Consider the following 25,096-nt stretch of genomic DNA (forward strand, 5'->3'; position numbering starts at 1 on the left):
GGCGTGAGTGGCAGCTGCCCGATTGCCCCTGAGGGCTTCTCCACCTCCCCCTGCTCCTGAGGGGTGATTGGGACTGGAGACCGCCTCTCACACCCACTTCTAGTGCCTTCCCTGCTCATACCCACTGCCAGAGCCCAGTCCTGGCCCTGATCACTTGGCGCTCTCAGCCGGTACAAGTGGTGCCTGCCAGCCCTGAATGCCCCTCAGGGCTTCTCCACCTCCTTCTGCTCCTGAGGGGCGATCAGGGCAGCAGCCGCCACTTGCACTCGCTGATGGTGCCAGTCCCTCTCGCACCCACTGCTGTCATCTGCCCCAATTGCTCCGCGCCATCAGCAGGTGAGAGGGGCGGTGGAGGGAGTGGGGCTGCTGGCAGACAGGGGACCGGGGGCTGTGGAGGGAGGGGCCAGGCAGGGGTGCAGAGGATGGGCCGAGACCCACCCCTGTGCCCACCACAGCCTCAAAGCCCACAGCTCCTTTCAAGGTGCACAAATGTGTGCACTGGGCCCCTAGTTAAAATATAAAATTTTTAAAAAGCCTGGTAATAGGAAAACATGTGCCCTTAAATACATAGAATCCATAATCTATGAACTGCTTAGTCATTTGACAGAAACTGAGGACTAGTATACTTTGAGGGTTGTAGTTTCCATGCAATTCATCTGTTCAGTATGTTAGAAAAGCATTAAATGAAGAAGGAAAATATTTCATTTCTGTCAAACAAAGAGAAAACAAATCTCAGCTCTCTAGTGACTTTGAATTGCTCATCAGCATACTTCTCAGATGCATATAAAAAAAAAGATTTTGTCCACACTTTGTTCAAATCATACACCACATCACACCATATCCTTTAATACATACTAAATCTAACTCATACTAATCCCTTAATCAGTATACATACATATACGCATATGATCATATACTCATACATACAATCACATACATTTACATATACTTACACATACATACACACACAATAAGTTATGAAAAATAAAATAATACAAACCCCATATAGCTCTGTCATTAAGATATGGATGAGAAAAGGCATCTCATTTTGTTTTATGACACCAGTATTGATCGGAAACAAAAATCAAAGGCATCCCAACTAGGAAAATTACAGACCAATAGCTTACATAAACAAAAATTCTCAATAAATTTTCAGTAAATAGAATTCAACAATATAAAAATTATGATATATCCTAAGGTTGCTGTTCCTGGTAATAAAAGGTTGGCTTAATATTTGAAAACCAATGATGTAATTCATAATATTAAAAAATTTGAAAAGATTTCAAAACCAAGTAATCTTTTAAATAGATCTAGATAAAGCATCTAATGTATGCCCCAAATTCTCAACTAACTGGGAAATTTTTTCAATCAAACTAAGGACAATTATGAAAAATCTATAACTAATATGATACTCAATTATAAAATGTTCAATGCTTTCTTCTTAAGCTTAGGAACAAGGCTTGATGTTGACTCTCAGTGCTTCTATTAATTAAATTGGATATCCTGACTTGAAGAATAATGCAGGAAAAATTAACTAAAAGTCATAGAGGTTAATATAGCCCCATTAACTTATTTTTGCCTTTATTTCCCTTGCCTTTGGGGTCAAGTTCATAAAATGTTCTCTACTACCAAGGTCCATAAGTTTGGTATCTATATTTTCTTCAATGTAACTTTTTGTTTCAAGTCTTATATTTAGGTCTTTGATCCATTTTTTTTTCTTTTTTTTTTTTTTTCATTTTTTTTTTTTTTTATTGCTTAAAGTATTACAAAGGGTATTACATATGTGTCCATTTTATCCCCCCGCCCTAGACAGTCCCCTAGCCTCCCCTATCCCCCAATGTCTTATGTCCACTGGTTATGCTTCTATGCATGCATACAAGTCCTTTAGTTGATCTCTTACCCCCCTACCTCCTGCCCCCCAACCCTCCCCGGCCTTCCTGCTGCAGTTTGACAATCTGTTTGAGGCAGCTCTGCCTCTGTATCTATTATTGTTCAAAAGTTTATAATGGTCTCTATTATCCATGAATGAGTGAGATCATGTGGTATTTTTCCTTCATTGACTGGCTTATTTCACTTAGCATAATGCTCTCCAGTTCCATCCATGACGTTGCAAATGGTAAGAGTTCCTTCCTTTTTAGAGCAGCATAGTATTCCATCGTGTAGATGTACCACAGTTTTCTAATCCATTCATCTACTGATGGGCACTTAGGCTGTTTCCAGATCTTAGCTATGGTGAATTGTGCTGCTATGAACATAGGGGTGCATATATCCTTTCTGATTGGTGTTTCTGGTTTCTTGGGATATATTCCTAGAAGTGGGATCACAGGGTCAAATGGGAGTTCCATTTTCAGTTTTTTAAGGAAACTCCATACTGTCTTCCATAGTGGCTGCACCAGTCTGCATTCCCACCAGCAGTGCACAAGTGTTCCTTTTTCTCCACATCCTCTCCAGCACTTGTCGATTGTTGATTTGTTGATGATAGCCAGTCTGACAGGTGTGAGATGGTACCTCATTGTTGTTTTGATTTGCATCTCTCGGATGATTAGTGACTTTGAGCATGTTTTCATATGTCTCTTGGCTTTCTGAATGTCCTCTTTTGAAAGGTGTCTATTTAGGTCCTTTGCCCATTTTTTTATTGGATTGTTTATCTTCCTTTTGTTAAGTTGTATGAGTTCCCTATAAATTTTGGAGATTAGGCCCTTATCGGATATGACATTGGCAAATATGTTTTCCCACACAGTGGGTTTTCTCGTTGTTTTGTTGATGGTTTCTTTTGCTGTGCAGAAGCTTTTTATTTTGATGTAGTCCCATTTGTTCATTTTCTCTTTAGTTTCAAGTGCCCTAGGAGCTGTATCAGTGAAGAAATTGCTTCGGCATATGTCTGAGATTTTGTTGCCTTTGGATTCTTCTAGAATTTTTATAGTTTCCTGTCGTACATTTAAGTCCTTTATCCATTTTGAGTTTATTTTTGTGTATGGTGTAAGTTGGTGGTCTACTTTCATTTTCTTGCATATATCTGTCCAATTTTCCCAGCACCATTTATTGAAGAGACTATCTTGGCTCCATTGTATGTTCTTGCCTCCTTTGTCAAATATTAATTGAGCATATTGGTTCGGGCCGATTTCTGGGCTCTCTATTCTATTCCATTGATCTATATGCCTATTCTTGTGCCAGTACCAGGCAGTTTTGAGAACAGTGGCTTTGTAATACATCTTGATATCTGGTATTGAGATCCCACCTACTTTGGTCTTTTTCAGGATTGCTGCAGCTATTCGAGGTCTTTTTTTATTCCAGATGAATTTTTGGAGAGTTCGTTCTAGATCTCTGAAGTATGCCGTTGGTATTTTAATGGGAAGTGCGTTGAATTTATAGATTGCTTTGGGTAGTATGGACATTTTAATGATGTTGATTCTACCAATCCATGAACACGGTATGTTCTTCCATCTGTTTATGTCTTCCTCTATCTCTTTTTTCAACGTCCTGTAGTTTTCTGAGTAGAGGTCTTTTACCTCTTTAGTTAAGTTTATTCCTAGGTAGCTTAATTTTTTGGTGCGATGGTAAACGGGATTGTTTTTATAATCTCTCTTTCTGAAAGTTCACTATTGGTGTATAGAAATGCCTCGGATTTCTTGGGGTTAATTTTGTATCCTGCTACATTACCAAATTCATGTATTAAGTCCAGTAGCTTTTGGATGGAGTCTCTAGGGTTTTGTATGTATAATATCATGTCGTCTGCAAATAAGGACAGTTTTACTTCCTCTTTTCCAATTTGGATGCCTTTTATTTCTTCTTCTTGCCGAATTGCAATGGCTAACACTTCCAGTACTATGTTGAAGAGGAGTGGTGAGAGGGGGCATCCCTGTCTTGTTCCTGTTCTTAGGGGGAATGGTGTTAGTTTTTGTCCATTGAGTATGATGTTGGCTGTGGGCCTGTCATATATGGCTTTTATTATGTTGAGGTATGATCCTTCTACTCCCACCTTGCTGAGAGCTTTTATCAAAAATGGGTGTTGAATTTTGTCAAATGCTTTTTCTGCATCAATTGATATGACCATGTGGTTTTTTTCTTTCAATTTGTTTATGTGATGTATCACGTTTATTGATTTGCGGATATTGTACCATCCTTGCATCCCTGGTATAAATCCTACTTGGTCATGGTGTATGATCTTTCTGATGTACTGCTGGATCCGATTTGCTAAGATTTTGTTGAGGATTTTGGCATCTATGTTCATGAGGGATATTGGCCTGTAATTCTCTTTCATTGTGTTGTCTTTACCTGGTTTTGGTATTAGGGTGATGCTGGCTTCATAGAATGAGCTTGGAAGTGTTCCTTCCTCTTGAATTTTTTGTAGTAGTCTGAGGAGGATAGGTTTCAGTTCTTCCTTGAATGTTTGGTAAAACTCCCCTGTGAAGCCGTCTGGTCCTGGGCTTTTGTTTGCTGGAAGCTTTTTGATGACTGCTTCAATTTCTTCCATAGTTATTGGCCTGTTGAGATTTTTAGATTCTTCCTGATTGAGTTTTGGAATGTTGTATTTTTCGAGGAATTTGTCCATTTCCTCCAGGTTGTCTAGTTTGTTGGAGTAGAGCTGTCCATAGTATTTTTTAACAATCATTTGTATTTCTGTGGGGTCTGTTGTTATTTCGCCTCTATCGTTTCTGATTTTGTTTATTTGGGTCCTCTCTCTTTGCTTCTTGGTGAGTCTGGCTAGAGGTTTGTCAATCTTGTTTATCCTTTCAAAGAACCAGCTCTTGGTTTCATTGATTTTCTGTATTGTTTTTTTGGTCTCTATGTCATTTATTTCTGCTCTAATCTTTATTATCTCCTTCCTTCTGCTCACTCTGGGGTTTTCTTGTTGCTCTCTTTCTAATTCTTTGAGTTGTAGAGTTAGATGATTTACTACCATTTTTTCTTGTTTTTTGAGATAGGCCTGTAGAGCTATAAACTTCCCTCTCAGGACTGCTTTCATTGTGTCCCATAGGTTTTGGATTGTTGTGTTTTCATTGTCATTAGTTTCCAGGATGTTTCGAATTTCTTCTTTGATTTCGTTGGTAACCCAATCAATATTTAATAGCATGCTATTCAGCTTCCAGGTGTTTGAGTATTTTGGGTTGTTTTTATTGTAGTTTATTTCTAATATTATGCCATCGTGGTCTGCGAAGACGCTTTTTATGATTTCAATCTTCTTGAATTTGGGGATACTTTGCTTGTGACCCAATATATGGTCTATTTTTGAATATGTCCTATGAGCATTTGAGTAGAATGTATATTCCCTGGCTTTCGGGTGAAGTGTTCTGAAGATGTCTATTAAGTCCATCTGATCTAGTGAGTCATTTAGGATTGCTGTATCTTTGCTGATTATTTGTCTAGAAGACTTATCCAGTGCTGTCAGTGGTGTATTAAAGTCCCCTACAATGATTGTATTTTTGTCGATCTCTCCTTTGATGTCCTCCAGGAGTTTTTTTATGAATTTGGGTGCTCCTGCATTGGGTGCATATATGTTTACCAGGGTTATATCTTCTTGTTGTATTGATCCCTTTAGTATTATGAAGTGGCCTTCCTTATCTCTTGTTATGGCCTTCACTTTGAGGTCTATTTTGTCCGATATAAGTATTGCTACCCCAGCTTTCTTTTCCTTTCCATTTGCCTGAAAGATATTTTTCCATCCTTTCACTTTCAGTCTGTGTGAGTCCCTTCTAATGAGGTGGGTTTCTTGTAGACAGCAGATGTATGGGTCATGTTTTTTTATCCATTCAGCCACTCGATGTCTTTTGTTTGGAGCATTTAGTCCATTTACGTTTAAAGTTATTATTGAAAGGTAGTTGTTTGTAGGCATTTCTGTTTTTGTGTGGCTGTTTTCTTTCTGAGCTTTTTATTTCTTATTTTTATACCAGTCCCTTTAGCATTCCTTGCATTGCTGGCTTGGTGGTGATAAACTCCCTTAGCCTTTTTTTGTCTGTGAAGCTTCTTATTTCCCCTTCAAGTTTGAATGATAGCCTTGCTGGATAGAGTATTCACAGACCGAGCTCTCATTTCCCCCGGCAGCGCCAGGAATCCCGCGGTTCTCCTTTCCCCGTCAGGGGCTGTGCCTGTCCCAAGGGACGCGGCTGTCTGCCACGCGGTCTCCCTCCGACTCTCTGGGCTCAGAGGTCTGGCAAACTTTCCTGCCCAAATCCCTGGTTTTTTTACCTTTCCAGGGGAGTTCTGCTCTTCCCGGCTGTAAACCGTCTCGCCAGCTGAGGAATTTCGCCAATTCGGGGTGGATGTTACTAGTTTCAGCTGCTCACTCCATTTGCTCAGGGACACGACCTGGGACGCGTCTGCCTATACCGCCGCCATCTTCCTGAATCTGATCCATTTTTTAATTAATTTTTGTACATGTGGACAAACTGTAATACAGTTTCATTTATTTGCATATGGCTTTTCAGTTTTCCCAGCACCATTTATTGAAGAGACTATCTGTATTCCATTGTGTGTTTCTGGCTCCTTTGTCAAAAATTATATGTCTATATACATGTGGTTTTATAGCTGGGCTTTCTATTCTGTTCCATTGATCTGTATGTCTGTTTCTCTGCCAATACCATGCTCTTTTGATTATCAGAGTTCTATAGTTTAATTTGAAGTCAGGTAGTGTAATACCTCTAGCTTTGTTCTTTTTTCTCAGGATTGCTTTGGCTAATCAGTGTCCTTTGTGGTTCCATACAAATCTGATGATTTCTCTTATTTCTTTTAAAAATGACATTAGGATTTTGATGGGGATTGCATTAAATGGGTATATTGCTTTGGGTGAAATGGCCATTTTAATTATGTTGATTCTTCCTATCCAGGAGCACGGGATATTTTTCCACTTGTTGTGTCTTTTTCAATCTATTTTAATAATGCTTTGTAATTTTCAGTATATAGGTCTTTCATGTTCTTTGTTAAGTTTACTCCTAGGTATGTTATTATTTTGGTTGCAATTGTAAAAGGAATTTTTTTCCCATTTCTTTTCCTGAAGTTTTGATGTTAGTATATAGGAGGGCAATGGATTTTTTGCACATTAATTTTGCATCCTACAATTTGACTATATTTGCTTACTATTTCTAATAGCTTTTTGATGAAGTCTTTCGTGTTTTCTATATACAGAATCATGTTGTCCTTAAAAAGTGACAGTTTTTCTTCCTCTCATCTGTGTGCTTAGATTGAAGCTGATCACAGCTTTCTGGATAAATAGACACAGGATGGCCAGCTGCAAGGCAGCCTACCTTGAATGGACAAATACTAAGCACCTTTAAGCATTCAGCATTCAAGAAGAAACAGTGTCTGTGTAAACCTGCTGTTTGAATAAGCAGCTATGGTGGGCCTGGGGCCTGGGGGAAAGGTTCACTCTGCAGCAGCAGTAAAAGCCAGATAAACTCCATGTGTCACAATCCAGACTCTGAACACACATCTAAAATTTGATGTCTGGTTCATAGATTGATTTCAGAAATTTTAGTTTTTAGTTCTTTAGTCCTAGGTTGGATGGCTTCGAAGGTGAATTTTATCAAACACTCAAAGAAGAACAAACATCTATCCTCCTCAAACAAGTCCAAAAAATTCAAGAGGGAAGATTTCCAAGCTCTTTTTATAAGACTAGCATTATCCTAATTCCAAAACCAGAAAAACACACTATAAAGAAAGAAAATTATACAGCAACTAGAGGCCTGGTGCACAAACATTTGTGCACTCGGGGGTCCCTCAGCCCTGCCTGTGTCCTCTCACAGTCTGGGACCCCTCAGGGGATGTCCACCTGCTGGCTTAGGCCCGCTCCCCAGAGGATCAGGCCTAAGCTGGCAGTCAGACATCCCTCCGGCAGCCCAGGAGCCCTCAGGGGATGTCCACTTGCCTGCGGGGACCAGGCCTAAGCTGCAATCAGACATCCTTAGCGCTGCTAAGGAAGCAAGAGAGACTCCCGCCATCATTGCTATGCTGGCAGCCATCAGCCTGGCTTGTGCTGAGCAGAGCTCCCCCTGTAGGAGCGCACTGACCACCATGGGGCAGCTCCTGCATTGAGCGTCTGACCCCTGGTGGTCAGTGTGTGTTATAGTGACCAGTCATTCCCAGTCGTTCTGCTGTTAGGGTCAATTTGCATATTACCCCTTTATTATATGCCTGGTGCATGGGTGGGGCCTGGCTGGTTTTCCCTGAAGGGTGTCCCGGATCAAGGTGGGAGTCGCACTGGGGTCCCTGGCCAGCCTGGATGAGAGGCTGAGGGCCATTTTCAGGGCCTTCAGGGTGGGGGTCTCTGCTGGAGTGCCTGGCCAGCCTGGGTGAGGGGCTGATGGCTGTTTGCAGGCTGGCCACAGCCCCTTCAGGGTGGGTGTCCCTGCTGGGGTGCCTGGCCAGCCTGGGTGAGGGGCTGATGGCTGTTTGCAGGCTGGCCACAGCCCCTTCAAGGTGGGGGTCCCCACACGGGTGCCTGGCCAGCCTAGGTGAGGGGCTGATGGCTGTTTGCAGGCTGGCCATGGCCCCCAGCCCCCCAAGCTCCCAGTGGAGGCTGGTTGGAAGCAGGTATATAGGATTTATTTTTCTTCTATAATTAAAACTTTGTTGCCTTTAGCGGAGGCCACAGCCAGCCAGGGCAGACGGGAAGCTTGGCTTCCTCCGTCACCGGGGCAACCAAGCCTCCTGCTTGCTCCACCTCCATGGCTGCCGGCCACCATCTTGGTTGGGTTAATTTGCATATAGTTTCTCTGATTGGCTGGTGGGCATGGCTTAGGGGTTAGTGAAGGTATGGTCAATTTGCATGTTTCTCTTTTATTATATTAGATAAACTTATCCCTGATAAACTTAGATGCTAAAATCCTCCACAAAATATTACCAAATCAGATCACAAAATGCATTAAAAAGATCATATATCATGACCAAGTGTGATTATTCCAGGGATGAAAGGTTTATCCAGTATTTGCAAATCAATTCATGTGATATATTACATTAACAAATTAAAAAATAAAAATCAGATAGATGGAGAAAAAGCATTCAATCAAACCCAGCACCCACTTATGATAAAAACTTTCAGCAAAGTGGGAATTCAAGAATCATACCTCAACATAATAGAAACCATATATGAAAAACCTAGAGCCAACATCATATTCAATAGGCAAAAACTAAAAGAGTTTCCCTTAAGAACAGGAACAGGACAGGGATGTCTGCTTTCACCACTCTTATTCAACACTAGAGGCCCAGTGCACAAAATTTGTGCACGAGGGGGAGGAGGGTTCCTCAGCCCAGCCTGCACCCTCTCCAATCCGGGATCCCTCTCCCAATCCGGGACCACTGGCTCCTAACTGCTCACCTGCCTGCCTGCCTGATCACCCCTAACCACCTCTGCCTGCCTGCCTGATGCCCCTAACTGCTCCCCTGCCAGCCTGATCACCTCTAACCACTCTCCCCTGCAGGCCTGATTGCCCTAACTGCTCTGCCCTGCCAGCCTGATCACCCTAACTGCTCTCCCCTGCTGGCCTGATCACCCCTAACCACCTCTGCCTCAGCCCCCACCACCATGGCTTTGTCCAGAAGGACGTCTGGAAGGACACCTGGTCTATCCAGCCTAATTAGTATATTACCCTTTTATTAGTATAGATAATACTGTCAGTCCTAGCCACAGACAAGAAGAAATAATAGGCATACAAATTGGGAAGGAGAAAGTAAAATTGTCATTATTAAGCGATGACACGAGAGTGTACATAGGAAACCCTATTAAGCGATGACACGAGAGTGTACATAGGAAACCCTCCACCAAAAAAAATTCTAGATCTAATAGATGAATTCAGCAAAGTAGCAGGATACAGTGGCATTTTTATACATCAATGAGCTATCAAAAAGAGAAACTAAGAAAAAAATCAAATTTATTATTGCAACAACAACAACAAAATAAGGTACTTAGGAATAAATTTAACCAAGGATGTAATGTAAAAGACCTGATTTGGAAAACTGTAAGACATTGAGAAAATAAATAGAGGACAATACAAACAAAACAAGTGGAAGCTTATATCATGTTCATGAATTGGAAGAATTAAAACCATTAAAATGTTCATATTACCCAAAGCAATTTATAGATTCAATGCAATTCCTATTAAAATACCAGTGGCATATTTTACAGATTTAGAACAAGCATTCCAAAAATTATATGGAACCAAAAATGACCCCAAATCACCTTAGAAATCTTGAGAAAGAAGGACAAAGTTAGAGGGATCACATTACCTGATAGCAAACTATACTACAAGGCACAAGAACAGACATATAGATCAATAGAACAGAACAACCCACACCTTTATGGTCAATTAATATTTGCTAAAGGAGACAAGAGCAAACAATCTCTTTAATAAATGGTGTTGGAAAAATTAGACAGGTACATGCAAAAAATGAAACCAAATCATCCATTAACACCATTCACAATAATAATTTCAAAATGGAAAAAGACTTAAATGCAAGTCTCAAAACTAAAAGAAAACATAGGCAATAAAATCTCAGACATCTCACAAGCAATATTTTTGCTGAATCAATGCCTAACCCAATGGAAAAAATAAACAAATTGGACTATGTCAAACTAAAAATCTTCTGCCAGGCAAAGGAAACCATCAACAAAATGACAAGAGAACCCACTGTATGGGAAAACATATTTGACAATGATACATCTGATAAGGTGTTAATTTCTAAAATATATAAAATACATTTACAACTCAACACCGGGAAGACAAACAATCCAATTTAAAAATGGGCAAAGCACCTGAATAGACACTTTTCCATAGAGGACATACAGATAGCCAATAGAAATTTGAAAAAATGTTCAACATCACTAATCATCAGAGAGACACAAATTAAAACCACAATGAGGTATTATCACCTCGCACCTGCTAGAATGGCTACCATCAATAATTCAACAAACAACAAATGCTGTTGAGGATGTGGAGAACAGGGAACCTTAGTGCACTGCTGATGGGAATGCAGACTATTGAAGCCACTATGGAAGACAGTATTCAGTTTCCTCAAAAAATTAAAAATGGGACTGCCATTTGTCCCAGCAATCCACTTCTGGGCGTATATCCTAACAATCCTGAAACACCAATCAAAAAGACTATATGCACACCTATGTTCATAGCAGGATTATTTAAAATAGCCAAGATTTGGAAACAGCCCAAATATTCTTCAGTAGATAAATGGATAAAAAAGCTGTGATGTATTTACACACAATGGACTACTGCCCAGCTGTAAAGAAAGGAGGAAGTCTTACCCTTTGTGACAGAATGGATGGACCTGGATATTTATGCTAAGTTAAATGAGCCAGTAAGAGAAAAACAAATACCATAAGATCTCAATTAATATGTGAAATCTAATGAACAAAATAAACTGACAAACAAAATGGAACCAGAAGCATGGGTACATGGAACAGGCTGACAGACGTCAAAGGGGATGTATATGGGGAGAACTGGATGAAAGAAGGAGAAGAGCCTAGCCGGTGTGGCTCAGTGGTTGAGTGTCAAACTATGACCCAGAAGGTCACGATTCAATTCCTGGTCAGAGCACATGCCCAGGTTGCAGGCTCGATCCCCAGTGGGGACTGTTCAGAGGCAGCTGATCAATGATTCTCTCTCATCATTGATGTTTCTATCTCTCTCCCTCTCCCTTCCTCTCTGAAATCAATAAAAATATTTTTTAAAAAGGTGAAGGTATTATCCAAAGAATATATATGAATAGCCATTTAACAGTGCGGTGAAGGCCAGGGGAGGGGAGTGGGGGCTGGGTGGTGGTGGGCAAAGCGGGGGAGGAGAAATGGGTGACATCTGCAGTAGTGTCAATAATAAAAAAAGAAAAAAAATCAAAATCAACAAAATTAATAATTAACAAGATAAAAAGATAGCTTCCCATTGGATTAAAACTTTTTGGAATTATAGCTTTATATTCATCCCATTCTGCGTGGGAAATGTTTGTGGGCTGTGTAGGTGGTTGAAATGAGAAGACATTATATATTAATGGAATGGAAAAATAACTTGTGATGAGTTTAAAATCTTGGACCTACAACTTTGTAGTCTCCTGTTAGATTAAAATGTGGTCCTCTTCAGAATGGGGGTGGGGAGGAGTAAGTGATATTGAATCTATATGTTAATCTTGGAGGATTGTTGGGGAAATTAAATAAAAATTTCTTGTAACATCCTTATCAAACAGAAGACACTCGGTACTGTGCCAATTTTTTTTCTTTTTCTCTGGACTGTAAGTCCCAGAGAGTAAAGTTGGAAATCTTCCTTGATTTCATAATTGTATGCCTTTGTCTCACCCACTTGAACTATTTAGCCCTTTATATTCCTCTTTATTCCATTCCCATCTGTACCACTCCTCCCCCGGCGCCGCCCGCCCCCCCCCCCCCCCCCCCGTCCCCACACACACACACCAACACATGCTCAAATATGGCTAGGATATTTGATTTATAACAGAAGTTAATCTTTCCCATTTTCTAGGCTGAAGCCTACCTTCGAAAATATATGGAGAGTCCATTCCTTGATTACTTCCACATTGTATTGGCTCAGAGTCAAGTTCCATTATAAGCAGTCATAGCTGATTCTCTCATTTTTCATCTCTCCGATTCTACTTTCTGTATGATAATTACATGTTTCCTGTCCTGTTGAACTCAGGTCTGCTTTGTGATATCCTTTCACTAATGAAATTTTAGAAGATATTATGAATTTCACTTCTTGGCAAAGACTTAAAGAGCTAATGTTTATGTAATGCATTTCCCCCCTTCTCCTTATGACTTAAAGTCTTCCAGAAAGTGGCCGCTTTGTTTGCCTGGGTCCCAACAAGAGGACCCAGTGATAACACAGATGAGGGTTCCCAGCCAATTTTCAATGGAAATATATCACAAACCTAAAATAAATGTCTCGAAGCTGATGAGATTTGGGAGATTCTTTATTACTACAGCTAAATGGCTAAATCTACTATCTCAGGATTAGTATACTACACCAGCCTGAATTAGGTCCTTCATTTGAAGTTTCATCTTTGTTTTATGTTCTAGAATATGTTTTTTTAAAAATATATTTTATTGATTTTTTACAGAGAGGAAGGAAGTAGGATAGAGAGTTAGAAACATCAATGAGAGAGAAACATCCATCAGCTGCCTCCTGCACACTCCCTACTGGGGTGTGCCCGCAACCAAGGTACATGCCCTTGACCAGAATTGAACCCGGGACCCTTGATTCCGCAGGCCGATGCGCCATCCACTGAGCCAAACCGGTCAGGGCTAGAATATGTTTTATGAATTTTTCTAAGTAGTGTAACTTTATTTGACTGGATCCATTTTATACATTCCAACTCCACATAGAGAGACTGTAACTCTGTGCTTGAGTCTCTAGTACTTACTTACTTACATTACTTGATAATAATTTCTTAGACTTCCATATAGCATTTGCCATGGATTTCCATCACTATAATCCTCCCATCTGTTGCAAAACCCATTTATTAATCTTTGACACCTTAATGATGAATGCTTTCGCAAACTGTGATCTGATGATTCCATCCCTCCTTGTGCAACCAGCTTTCTTTCACTGGCCTAAGTATCCTTTCTCAGTCCCAGTACCTGTATGTCGTCCCCTTGTTGTCTCTGCAGTTTGCTGTAGCAAGACTTGGTTTCTCTGCTCATCTCATCTATACAATGAATAATTTTGATCACACCTTACTTTGATCAATAATATAATGTGAATATCCACTCTGTGAGTTACTGACTTGGTGGTAGTATCATTTTGAGCTTTAATTCTGATTCATCTTATGATTTTTTGAGAATTTAATAAAACATGTTACCAAAGACAGTTTGACTAATTGCGTGTGCTAAATTCATTTACCCATAGGAGCTGGAAAAATTATTCAGAAAAGTAAATCTTGATTTTCTGCCACCCCTATGTGTATGTGCACACAGACACACACATTCACTGCTGAGAGCTAAGGGAAATGCCTTGCACATGTTTTTCATAGACCCTGAAGGTGATAAGAAATGAACTGGTGCAGCTTTATTTTTGGAAATCATATTGTAACATGGAGCTCAGCGTACAGTTCTCCAGTGAGCGAGGATAGATGGAGTCTTGGTACGAATTTGAAATGAACAATAGAATGTTAGGTGACTATTTGGCCTAGCACACAGGTTAGGCCTGGAGTTAACTTAATTACCAGCTGCCTGATATATTTCATATTTTCCCATCTAACTACTTGTAGGAGATATAAAATGAATGAGTGAGACACACGGGGGTAGACAGTCACTTCTGATCAACTCCCCACAGTGGTCAGCTGCTCCTCTGGCTGATCATAGACTTAAACAGTGAGACTAGTGAGTTAAGAGAGAACAAATTTTTAAAAATGGCATAATATATGGGAAGAATAAAATTTTGTAGTGTAACATTTTAAATTATTTTTTAAATTTCATTTTTTTTAATTACAGTTTGCATTCACTATTATTTTGTATTAGTTTCAGGTGTACAGCATAGTGGTTAGACAATCATATACTTTACAAATTTTACTCCCAATACTTCCAGTCCCCACCTAGCATCAAACAGTTAGTTATTACAATATTATTGCCTATATTCCCTATGCTGTCCATTACATCTCCGTGGCTATTTTGTAACTACCAATTTGTACTTCTCAATCCAAGCAGGATAATTTTTGCAAGAAAACTTAGGTCTGAACATTTCCACTGCTGTTTACCAGTTGTGTGACCTTGTGTAAATCGCTTAATCTTGGTAAGTCACATTCTATCATCTTTAAAATGGTGATATATAGCAGCGCTTACCTCAAATGACTGTCGTAAGAGTAAAGTGGCATAATATATAAAGGTATTTTTCCTAGTATCTGATACATAGCATGTATGAATAAATGAGCTGTCATCACCATTATTTTTAAGCACAATCATGCATTTCATTCATCTTCTACTCACCTTATTGCACTTTCCTTACAACCAAATCATCACAATTAATTTTCTGCATAGTGCATTTATGATTTCTTTGTTTATTCCTGCTCCTCCATTCCTTCAATGCTAATAGGCTCCATATGTTTGCTTAGGTATAAAAATAGACCCTCTGTGAATGTAAACTTCTAACCTCTTTCTTCCTTCATGTTCCTGTTGCCTCACCATATGGCTCACCCATTCAGTACCCAGCAGGTCATTACTTACTGGGTAAGGGTTTTGCATGCTAACCTACCTCTCAGATAATTATAATAAAATATTCATGCCAAAGCTACTGAAAAATTAAACTGTGCATGATCTTCTTTAGAATTATGCAGCAATAACTCTGACGGTAAGCTGTTATTGCCCCAATGTGTTAGAGTAAGCGACCGCAGCTCAGAGGGGGCCACAGCGAGGGTACTCATGCTTCTTGGCCCTCCCCTTCCATTGCTTGGCAAGCAATGCCCTTAGCACCCATTTTGGCTGGTGGAAAAGTGTGGCAAGAACGTGCTCAAGGATTTTTTTCCTGGAAGTCATAAGGACAGGGTCTGCACAAGCTCAATTTTAAGGCTGGTTAATCATCTGACCTTCCCATCCCCTTGCATGCTCTTTGATTTTATAGATGAGAAAACTGAATCCCAGGAACATAGTAACTTGCCCCAAAGCTTGTACTAAATAGTATGTTGAGCATGTTTCTCAAACTCATCCATTCCCCTTTTTATTCTGTAGTTTCTCAGTGTTTTCCATAGGCACTTTACCTTCAACAGCTCGCTTTCACACCCCTAAGCACTGATGGCCCTAAACGTAAGAAAGACCTGGAAATATGGACTGGAACACTTTGCACAGTATCTGATTATCTAACCACTGTGCTGTACACCTGAAACAAATACAAAATAATATTGACTCTAGACTGTAATTGAAAAAATAAAATTTAAAAAAATTCTTAGTACCCGTACAAGTTTGGAAACAGTAGTTACTGTGCGGTTCTTGACACCACTTTTTATTTATTTTTTGTTTGTTTGTTTTTATTATATTTTATTATATATTTTCCAATTGCATGTATCTCCTCTATGCCCTCTTCCACCTCCACCAAACCCACCCACACCATCACCACACTGCTGTCCAGGTCCATGAGGTTCCTCGTTTTTGCTCAATCCCTCCAGCCCCCAACAACCCCCCAGAGCTGGCACTACTTTTAAAATGATCAGTTTCTTATAAAAATGAGTGCACATGGAAATGAACAATACATACTAAGTATAGAGAAGCAAAATATATTACAATGATTTTATAAGTAGTTAAAAATAATACTATAGTATTGTAAAATTTCCCTTTAGTTTTCAGGCAGGTAATCAAAATAAGGAATATTATTTTGTCTTTTCTGATAATAAAGGCATCTTACAAGTATGTATGAAGAGATATGATTCAGGAACAGACGTCAGACTTTTCAGTCGTTGTAATAGCTCTCTTTTGTTAATATAATAATCGCCATTCTTGTAAAACTACCCATTTTCTACTAAGCCCTTTGTTATCCTCTATGTAAATTTTTACACATTAAAAATATGTAGCAATATGTGAATATTTCATGCTAAGATCAATTATCTACTGTTTTCCAAACGGTAACTTACAATGGAGGAGAAACCCAAATGTCAAAATCCTGAGCTTGCTCAGTGAGGATCTTGACTAGTTCAATGCCTGGGAGCAAAATTCCTCAGATAACTGTCTGCCAAGTCCAGGGGGAGTGTGCTGTTGGAAAAGTTTGTAAATAAAAATGACTACTGTCTCTCCCTTCAGTGACTTCATAATACAATTTTTATTTGAAATATTGAATTATTTATGGAGTATTTTCAAGGGTAAGTCATAGTCATTTTATTTTTCCTATTTAGAAGTTACCTTTTTTTTCCTGTCACTATAATGATACCTATGTGAGTTCACCTTACATTTTATCAAAATACTTTGAAAGTGTTGCCAAATAGCTGCCTCCTCTAATAAAGCAGTTTATTCTGGTAAAATGCTTGTTCCTTATGATTTTGTGGTCCCCTACTTTTTCCCTGGAAAGCTTATCTTTCTCAACATTTAAGTTTCTTTTTATATTGCTTTTGACTTTTTAGAGAGAGAGGAAGGGAGAGGCAGAGAGAGAAATGCTGATGTGAGAGAAACATGACTAGCTGCCTTCTACCAGGGATCAAGTCTGCAGCCTGGGCATGTACCCTGACCAGGAATCAAACCGGCAACCTTTAGGTACATGGGAGAATGCCCAACCAACTGAGCAACACTGGCCAGGGAAGATTTAAGCTTCTTTTTAAATTAATGCTGCTTAATGTAGTTTACAATACTTTTTATTTAAATATCTTCTTGGGAATACTAATTAAAGTAGATTTAATGGAATTTATAATTTCCCTTGAGAAATTTTATTTTCCTACCAAGTGCTTTCTCTCTTTCTCTTAGTGTGTGTGTATATATATATATATATATATATATATATATATATATATATATACATATACATATATATTTCATTATATATTAATATGATATAATATAATAATTATTATATATAACATAGCATATACTATAGATAATAGAATATTTAATTTTTGTTTCTTTATGTGTGTATATATATATTTATAAAATGGAATTTATAATTTCATATATATATATTAAGAGAGAGTTCACTTAGTAGAAAGATAAAGTTTCTCAAGGGAAATTATAAATTATAACACATACACACATACACGCACACACACACACACACACACGCACACACTATTTACCTACTATATAGAGAATTAAAATGTTTCTAATCGTGAAAGAAATGATTAAGAGAAAAATGTATCTGGCTAATAATTCCTGATGCAGCCTTTTCCTACTTCATATATAATGATGAAGAGAGAAGTACATATGTTTATCCAGGTATTGCTAGACACTGAGAGGCTTTTTCACCAATTGCCAGACAATGAATTATACTATGGAACTCCATCTGTGGGCTGCATGTGCAGAGCCATAGGAAAGAAAACTAGCCTGGTCTGCAAGAACATAAAATGTTTCATTCTTTTCCCACTCTTTCTCCCATGCTCAGAAATTTAAGATCTACTGAATAGCCTGGCTATTGTCACTCGGTGGTTGAGAGTCAACCTATGAACCAGGAGGTCAGGGTTTGATTCCTGGTCAGGACATATGCCTGGGTTGCAGGCTCGATCCGCAGTGTGGGGCATGCAGAAAGCAGCCCATCAATGATTCTCTCTCATCATTGATGTTTCTATCTCTCTCTCCCTCTCCCTTCCTCTCTGAAATAAATCAATCATTATATATATATAATTTTTTTTAAAAAGATCCACTGAACAGAAACTCTGGGAGCTGTAACTCTACTTCAAGGCTGTTCCTCTGTGAGGCGGAGGGAGAGCTGTTCTCCCCAAGCGTCCATGAGGCCACTTTATACACATCCGTGTGGAGACCACGAAATCGAAAGAGCAGTGGGAGCTGGTAGTGGATGCCAAATGCTGGGAAATAGAGTCCATATTATTAAAACGTGGAAGAATAATATAGACAGAATAAATTTCAAGTGCTGCAAAACTATTAATTTTAGCTTTTGATGTGCTTAAAATGGAACCAGAAAGCCAGGGAACTAAGCACAAGAGGTAGAAAAAAATCTCTTCTCCGTCCAACAGAGCTGCATCTGATGTAGGTTAAAACCTGCTTAGATTAAGAAGAAGGAAGCTCAGTAATGGGCTAACTGACCCTCTCGCATATGTAAATGCGATTTGGCCACCAACCAACTGAACCTATCTGTACATGATAGGTGAAGGGCAAGTCACCTATCAGGTACAGAGAGAAAACATTTAGTTTTATTTTTTATCTTTCAACAATGATTAACAAAACAAAACAAAACAAAAATCCACAACATTTGACAAATATAAAATGTATCCATTTACCAGATATGTATTCTGCCAAGATTTGTTTTTGGCCTTGGGCGTGCTTTTAGGGGAAGCGGAAGCAAAAATGGAAAGGCAAAAAGATAAGATTAAAAGACAAGGGTCAGAGCTACAGAGTAGATTAAGAAAAGATGACATAGAATGAAACATCTGAAAAGCAGGAAGAAAGAGGCTCTTCATTAAAGACAGTAAATCATAGGTATGACATGACCCTCTTCTCATTATTCTTTCCAGATTCCCCTCTGCTCCACGTATTGCTTGCATTCTTCCGTCCAAGTTGTTCCCATGGAAAACCCTCCCTGCTCTCATTTCTAGAGAAAGAAATAGCCCTGCCAATGACACTTTCTCAAGACCACCAACTTGGGTGCTTGTCGCCATTGGAGATCAGCAGGATATGCCTCTGTTCTTGTGACCAGGTGTTTAAGAGGGTTTCTTTCAGCAGGATTTTTGATCTGAACCATGTAAGAGAAGTTTCTCTTTTATACTATACAGGGTGTCCCCAAAATATATACACTTTTACAGCTGATAGCTCAATCTTGAAAATGAAATGTATTTTAATAAGCACTGCCTTTATAATTATTGAAAGTGTGTATACATTTTAGGGACACCCTATAGTGTCTACTCTGGAGTAAATAAATAGTAAATAAGCTTTTGGAGAAGGTAGTTTATTATGGGTGGAATTGTATCCTCCCCAAAAAAGATATGTTGGAATCTTAACTCCTACCATTTCAGGACATGACCTTATGTGGCAATAGGATCATTGCAGATGTAATTCATTAAGATGAGTTCATACTGGCGTATGTTGGGTCCTTAATCCATGACCGGTATCCTTTTAGAAGAGGAAAGCGACATAGGGGAAAGATGGTTTTGTAACACACAAGGACAATGCCATGTGAAGTTGGAGGCAGAAACTGGAATGATGCATCTATAAGCCAAGGACCACCAAGGATTGCCAGCCATCACCAAAGGTAGGAGGGAGGCATGGGGCAGGTTCTCCCGAGAGCTCTTATAAAGAACCACCCTGTAGAACCCTGAGAGAATGAATTTGTTGTTTTAAGCTACCAGTTTGTGGCACTTTGTTACAGCAACCATAGGAAACTAGTCCAGGATCTATACCTGGAACACTGGCTCCTTCCTACCTGAAATCCCCTGGGATCAGTCTTCACAACTTTTTCGGGTATTTTTTTCACAGTAATCCTCTTTCCAATCCTCTTCAAGTCTGTACCTTTCCAGACACTCTTAATCATGGATAAGATTCAAGTTCTCCCCCATAAGAATACAGGAAAGCAAGCATTCTTTGCACAAGTTTCAGTATTCATGACAGGAACACACTGGCACCCAAACATCTGTGTGGACATTCTTATTGTTACACAGCAGTTTAACAGACACATATTCCAAATGCAGTGAAATATTTTATTATGTGCATTCTTAGATGTTGTATGCATATATTAAGCATAACATTATAAAATATATTTCACTATAATATATATTTAAAGATAATATAATATTTTTATTTACATGTTTTTTATCATGCTTAGAAAACAATTATAAACACTAAGTATCCAGAAATGAGAGAATTGTTCATGGCTTTGTCTGTAAGGATTTAATTAATTTTCTTCCTTACTTCTACATTAAATTTTAAACCAGTGTTCAGTTTGCTTAAGAACTCCAAATATTCTTGTCTTTTTTACCCAAGCGATATCTAAAGCTAAAATTATTTTTAAAACTATAAATTGTTCTTCCCAAAATTGAAATTGGAAAGAGCATGCTGACTCCACAAACTAAGATTTCATGGCAACTGCAAAGAGGGAGAAATGTGAGCCTCGGGGCTGCCAGTCGTGGTCCAGGTAATGGGAGAAACTTCTTTCACTAGATCTTTAACCTCACAAGTTTGACCTCTATCCTGGCTCTGTTTGTTCATTCGTTTGTTTCAGCCCTGTCTCTTATTCTATCTCATACATTTATTCTACATAAGCCAATGGTAAAAAAAAAAAAAAATCATAAAATTTTAAATCTAGTATATTTTTAAACCTATAGTTTGTTTTTGGTGGTGGTGGTTTTCCTCCTATAAGCAATGCTGCATTATAATTATTTTATAGGTTTTCTTCTGCACATGTATTTTAATATCTCTAGAAATTGTTTGACACAGAAAACTCATTTTATTTTCCTCCTCAGTGCAAAACTAGGTCACATTTTAGACACTTCCCATAGATAGAATCATGTCACTCAATTGCGAACAATGGACTCTTAGTGGCAATGAGAGATGACCTTCCTGGCAAGTCCATAAAACATCTCATGCCGTCACCCATGTTCTCCTCTCACCTCTCATCACCCAGCCAATCCAAGCAACTGACTCAGGCAGTAGGGATGGCACACTGTGGGATGAAAATGTCCTCATCCATGTGAATGACACATGGAGCAAAGCTCCCATCCCACTTTCTGACTTTCATCAGAGTGTGACATGAATAAAAAACATGTCTTTGTAACTTCAGGCCACTGAGAACCTCTTGTCATTGTTGTTATTATAGTGGATATAAATACGGCTTCAAAATGAGGTGTTATCAGGCCACTTTCCAAATTACTTAATCTTCACTTATGCCTACCAAGGCCACTCTGGCATTTTCACCAAAACATTTGATGTTTTCAAATCTGTGTTAGGGTAAATTGTTTTTCCACGTTCTTTGTTACTAGGGAGATTGAGCTTGAACTGTTTATTTGTTTTTATTGGGTTTTTTTGTTTGTTTTTTTACCACTGGAATTTCTTTCTGTCTGTGTGTAAATTTACCCATTATTTTATCTATCCAATTTCCCTTGGATTTCTCTTCTTTGTTATTAAGTACTAAAAATACTTTATACATTCTGAACACTAACCTTTTACCTATTACATTTGTTCTGAAAACTTTTTTAAAAGTCTAATGACTTGTCTATTTTATGGGAATGACAATACTATATAGTAATATAATAAATATACTGATGATATAATATTCTACAACATATATGAGAATATGGCTTACAAAAAATAATAAAGCCAAGAAATAATAGATGAGATTTGCAGACAAGAACATTAGAAATGTTATCATAAATATGTTTAAGTTGTACAAAGATTTAAAAGAAAACATAAATATAATTGTAAAATAAAGAACATTAAAAAAGAAATAAAAGATCATCCAGAGATTTACAAAATGTAATTTCTGAAAAAATTTAAATAGATGAATAGCAGGTTACATAACATCGGAGGCAAAGGAAAGTGTTCTTGAAGACACAGCAACCCAAATTAATTCAAATGAAGACAGAAAAGGGGGGGAAAGGATTAAGACGTAATTCATCAGGACCTCAGGAATCCACAGAACATAGCAAGCAGCCTAATGTAAATAATTTGAACCCTAGTAAAAGAGGAATAAGGTTTAAAGAAAAAAATATTTGAAGAAAAAAATCACTGAAAACTTTCCATATTTGATAGAAACTCAAAAATAACAAGTCCAAGAACCTCAAATACTATAGTTACACAAATGTGTATACACACGCACAGAGCACACACCAAGGTGCATCATACTCACATTTCTGATCATTAAATATAGAGAGGAAATCTTAAAAGAGAGCAAAGGCATATATGTATAGAGAAGCAAAGATAGAACTTGAGCAGATTTTGCATCAGAATTAGGAAAGCCAGAGTTTAATGGAATGCTGTTTAAAGTGTTGAAAGGGGAAAAAATTATATCCACTAAAAATATCTTTCAAAAATAAAGTAATGTAAATACCTTTATAGATGAGAGAAAGTGAAAGAATTCAACATCAACATATCTACATTACACAAAATGTTAAAAGAATATTTATCAGGAAGAGAGAACATTATATTAGGTGGAAATAGATGTATCCTTCCCAAAGTAAAGAACCAGAAATGGTAAATAGTGGGTAAATATATAGGATATGTTCAAATTTCTTTAGAAGGTACTTTATTAATTTAGAAAGTACAGAAAAAGTACTAACATATTGTGTGGATTAAAACTTGAAAGAAAAATGAATGATAACAGCAACACAAGGAACAGAAGGAAAGCAAAAGAAAGTATATTATTGAGAGGTTCTCACATTATTTGTGAATTTATAATGTTACCTGAAAAAAAAACTGTGCTAAATTACATACATATTCTAACATTACACAATTGTTGAGATACCACCTAATAAATCAACAGTGGTGATAAAATGGAACCCTAGAGAGAATAAAAAAAACATCAGAAAGAATAACAACAACAACAACAAAAAAGATATAATGTGGTAAGGTAATAGATTTAAACTCAAATATGTTGATTTTATGTTTATTACGAATGGTAAAAATTATCCAATTAAATGGCAGATATTGCCAGACTAACTAAAGAAGAAAAATCAACCATATGCTATATATTTGAAATTGGCTATAAATATAAAGGCTTAGATAGGCTAAAAGTAAATGGATGAAAAATAAATAACATGCAAATACTAATCATATGAATGTTGGAGCTACTGTGTCAGACGTAGCAGCCTGCAGAACAGTAATTATCACCAGAGATAAAGAGTGTAATTTCATAATGACAAAAGAGTCTAGAAGTCATAAAAGCTACCAAATGCCCATTTTATTTTATTTTTTAAATATATTTTTATTGATTTCAGAGAAGAAGGGAGAGGGAGAGAGAGATAGAAACATCAGTGATGACAGGGAATATTTGATCACCTGCCTCGTGCACATCCCACACTGTGGATCCAGCCTGGGCATGTGCCCTGACCAGGAATGGAATCCTAACCTCCTGATTCATAGGTCAACTAAGCCAAGTCAGCCAGGCCCAAATGCCCATTTTAAAGATAAAAAATAGAACTTTAAAATACATGAGAAAAAAATCTGATAGAAATGAAAGAAGAAATAGACAAATCTATAGTTATAATTAAAGTGTGTTACACTTCTCTCTCAGTAATTAACAGAAGTAGTCAGAAAATCAATAGGTGTATAGAAGACTCTAGAATATCTTATTGATATTTACAAGGCCAGCCCAACAAGAGTGAAATACAGGTTGCTTTCAATTGCATGTGGAACATTCCCAAGTCAGACCACATGCTAATCTGTAAAATGAGTCAACTAATTTTAAAGAAATTGAGATAATGTGGTATTGGCATAAGAAAAAACAGTTTGTTACAAAAGAAACAGTCCAGAAATAAACTCACATGTGTAATTGCTTGATTTTTGGAAAAGGTACCAAGGTAATTTAATGTAAAAGACTTTTCAACAAATAATGCAGCAACAGCTAAATATTAGTATGGGAAAAAAATCACTCAACTCTCAAAATTTAATATTAAATAGTTCAAAGTCAAAATGTAAAAGATGCATCTCTTAAACTTAAAGAAAAAAAAAAACATCGGAGGAAACTTTTAGCTACTTTGGTGTAGACGAAAGATTCCACACATCACAAAAAGTATAAAACTTGAAAGAAAAATACTGATAAATTATATTTTATCAAAATAAAATTATCCAGTTTTTAAGACTCTATAAGAAATATGTCCACTATATAATAAACTAGAGGCCCAGTGCATGGCATTTGTGCACTTGTGGGGGCGTCCTCAGACCAGCCTGCGCCCTCTCACAGTCCTGGATCTGGAAGGTGGACATCCCCTGAGGGGTCCTCAATGCCCGGGAGGTGGAAGAGGTCACTCTCCACCGCCGCTGCACTTGTCATCCGGAATATTAGGATTTTATTATAGAGGATTGTTAAACTTTATACTTATATTTTTGCACTTTTCTGTATTATATTTCCAAAAACTAGAGTTTAAAATGGGGTAATTTTTATTTTATCTTCAATGGTTATTTCATATTTATCTGAAGCAAATATTATTTAAAGTCTTAATGTGTGTTAATTCTATATCTTGACATGTTTGTTGTTATTTTATCACTAAGTTTTCTGGCATTCTTGGAATTTTTCAGAATTAAAAAAATATGTGAATATCATATAGCAACATAATGAATTATATAGGATTGCATTCATTAAGAAATATAGGATTTAAAATGATTTCTATACTATTATCACCATCTACATTCAAACAAAGATGTATATAAAAAGACCTAAAATTGAAATTGCTGTCAGTTAGTATTTTGTAATGGAGGGAACTATAATTTTTAAGTACGTACTTTATTTATACTAGTAAATGAATCATCAAAGCCTATGATGGTCAGATGAACATTTTACAGTGTCTCATGAAATTAGTTATC

This window comes from Myotis myotis, unplaced genomic scaffold (assembly GCF_014108235.1).
Source record: "Myotis myotis isolate mMyoMyo1 unplaced genomic scaffold, mMyoMyo1.p scaffold_m19_p_15, whole genome shotgun sequence".
Taxonomy (NCBI): Eukaryota; Metazoa; Chordata; class Mammalia; order Chiroptera; family Vespertilionidae; genus Myotis; species Myotis myotis.